The sequence below is a fragment of the Gekko japonicus genome, unplaced genomic scaffold (assembly GCF_001447785.1).
Source record: "Gekko japonicus isolate JY-2015 unplaced genomic scaffold, Gekko_japonicus_V1.1 scaffold2361, whole genome shotgun sequence".
Taxonomy (NCBI): Eukaryota; Metazoa; Chordata; class Lepidosauria; order Squamata; family Gekkonidae; genus Gekko; species Gekko japonicus.
The window spans coordinates 257,943-260,726 of record NW_015167122.1 but is presented as its reverse complement, the minus strand read 5'-3'; positions in this window follow the sequence as shown (position 1 = coordinate 260,726).

Genomic DNA, 2,784 nt, shown 5'->3' with positions numbered 1-2,784 from the left:
GAAGAAAAGCAAGGGACCATTCAGGTTTATATGTAACTACTAAGCTAAGGGTGGCATGTTCCATGCCTAGGACACAGTGTCTGACCCTCTGCAGACACCACAGAAGAAGGACTTTCTCATTTTCCCCTCCTACCGCAGCCCACTAATCCCCCCTCCTGATTTTGACCCTCAGGAACAGCACAGAGAGCAAAGTGAGACTCTGCAGTGGAAGAGGGCAATTAGCAGGAATTACTGCCTCCTCTTAGGCAAATGGAAAGGCCATCCTATGGGATGAACTGTATGGGTGGGATACATGCCACTTCACTTAACTGAGCAGAGTGGTAGAATGCAACCCATAATCAAATAAATCCAAATCATCATAAAAAACAATATGAAGTTGCTCCAGTCAAACCACTGGTCATCTAGCTCAGTTCTGTTGACTGGCAGTGGCTCTCTAGGGTCTCAGGCAGAGAAAGGTCTTTCACCATGCCTACTATCTTAGATTCCTTAACTGGAGATGTTTTAGGGACCCAAGTGAACCCAGTGTTTGAACCTCAGATCTAAGGCATGCAAAGCTTGTGCTCTAAGCCACAGATGTGCTCCATGATACATGCTTACTATGCATGTTATTGATTATCTTAAAAGTGCTTCCTTCAAGCTTACAATTTCTAACAAAACTGATCAGAGTGTGCATTTTCATAACAAATGATGCATGTTATTGATTATCTTAAAAGTGCTTCCTTCGAGCTTACAATGTCTAACAACACTGATCAGAGTGTGCATTTTCATAACAAATGATTTGTCTCTGCTGTCTTGTCCATATGCACAGACCAAACATACATATAAGCTTCATACAAGAAATTATACAGGGATTTATACTTTATGTCTGGAAACTGTATGTGTACTAAATACAGAGCTAACATGAGCAAATGTGAAGGAGTTTGACTGATCATTGTTAACGCAGCCTGTTTAAGAGTGAAAAGCAGGGCTATCTAAGGGAAAGCAGGAAAGGGTAACAATGTGCTAAGTGGCTGTGCAGGAGAAATAAATTCTTGAGGGTGACATAATGTTCCAACCTATATCCTCCCCCACTCCTTTAACCAAAGTATCAGAACTTTGTCACTACTGTCCTTCCCTTTGATGCATGAGCTACACATTTTGAGAGTTTTCACGTGCAAAACTTAACTTCCCTTTGAGCCTCTCTGGAGATATTTATGCTCATGTCTGATCATCATTCATGTGAGAGAGAATGCAGAGGAGAGACACTGGAAATGTGAAAAGGTATCCTGGCCAATATGGGCATAACATTCCTATTATGAACCTGATTGAACCAAGAGCTGTTTGGAAAGATTTTTAGGATCCGTACTTCCCAGGAGTTGGCTCAGGATTAAGTCTGATTTAGTTACTACCGGAAGATCCAATCATACTCCAAGCATCCCAGGCAGATAAACATCAAAGCACCAATGAAGAGTGTTTCAGGATTTGAACTATGTGTTTCATATGAATAGACACAGGTGGTGAAAATATTTAAGGCACTTAAATGTTCCTTGTGCCCTTAGTGCAAGAAAGTTTGGGACAGCCATTCTCTCAGTCTGGAAAGAGAAACTGACAAATGTAAATGGCGCACAAGTGCAAACAGATGAAAGGGAAACAAAGGAATTTTGAGCACAGAGTTACCACACCTGTAAATCAACTTGCTCCATGAAACGAAAGAAGCAAGTGCAACCAAAGTTAGAAAAGAGAATAAAATACTTTACTTATTTAGCACATTTCTTTCCTTCCCTTCCTTAAAGCTCTCAGGGCAGCATATGTGGTTCTCTTCCCTCCTCTCTTTTAACTGCACAACAGCCCTGTGAGGTGAGTTAGGTTGAGAAGGAGACAGAGGCTGGCCCAAGATCAGTGAGTACCATAGCAAAGAAGGGATTTGGACCTGAGTCTCCTAGATCCCAGTGGAACACTTTAACCACTATGTCACACTTCAATGATGTAGCAGTATGCATTTATTGTGTAAGATTACAGTCACAAACACACTTAGTTGCTGGTTAGTATGTGCCATAAGAAGCTAATAAGAGCACTGCACCTGGAAAGGTTGTAAGAAATGATGGAGACCAAAGCATCCCCTGTTATAGCTCATGAGCTGGTATTCACTGCCTTTGAATATGGAGGCTCCATAACAGCTCAGAGCATCCATGGATTTTTTAAAATCGCCTTTTAAAGTCATCTTAAGTAGGACTTACTTCTGAGTAAATATGAGGACTGTTGCAATGTACATGGCATACTGCCTGTAATCTGGATGATACCATCAGAACTCAAGGCAAAATTCAGAGATTAAAATGAACAGAGAAGCTTTCCCATGAAAATAACGGAAGCTGAAGTGAAAGACCCTGGTTAGAGGGTTCAACTTTAATGCTTTCTTCTTGGTTAAAGCTAAAGACTGTGTTGAAAGACAAATGTGCTGGCGGGCATTCAGCAATGAGTAACAAATTGGGTGACAGGTAGAAAACCAGGTCAACAGATGGAGAGGAAGATGGATGAGATATTAGAAAAACTGCTTTAGAAGTTGAAGTTTGGATCTAGATTGAGTTTGGATTTCTTTAATCAAGATTGCCCATAAGACATTCCAATAAGATAATCTTCAATGAGACTTTTTGTAATCAGTAAAAGAAATAAGCAAGCAAGGAGTAAGCAGTGAAGTAAGGAGTGAACAGTGAAGCGGCTAAATTTGCAGATGATACAAAGTTGTTCAGGGTGGTGAGAACCAAGGAGAATTGTGAGGCACTCCAAAGGGATCTGTCGAGGATGGGC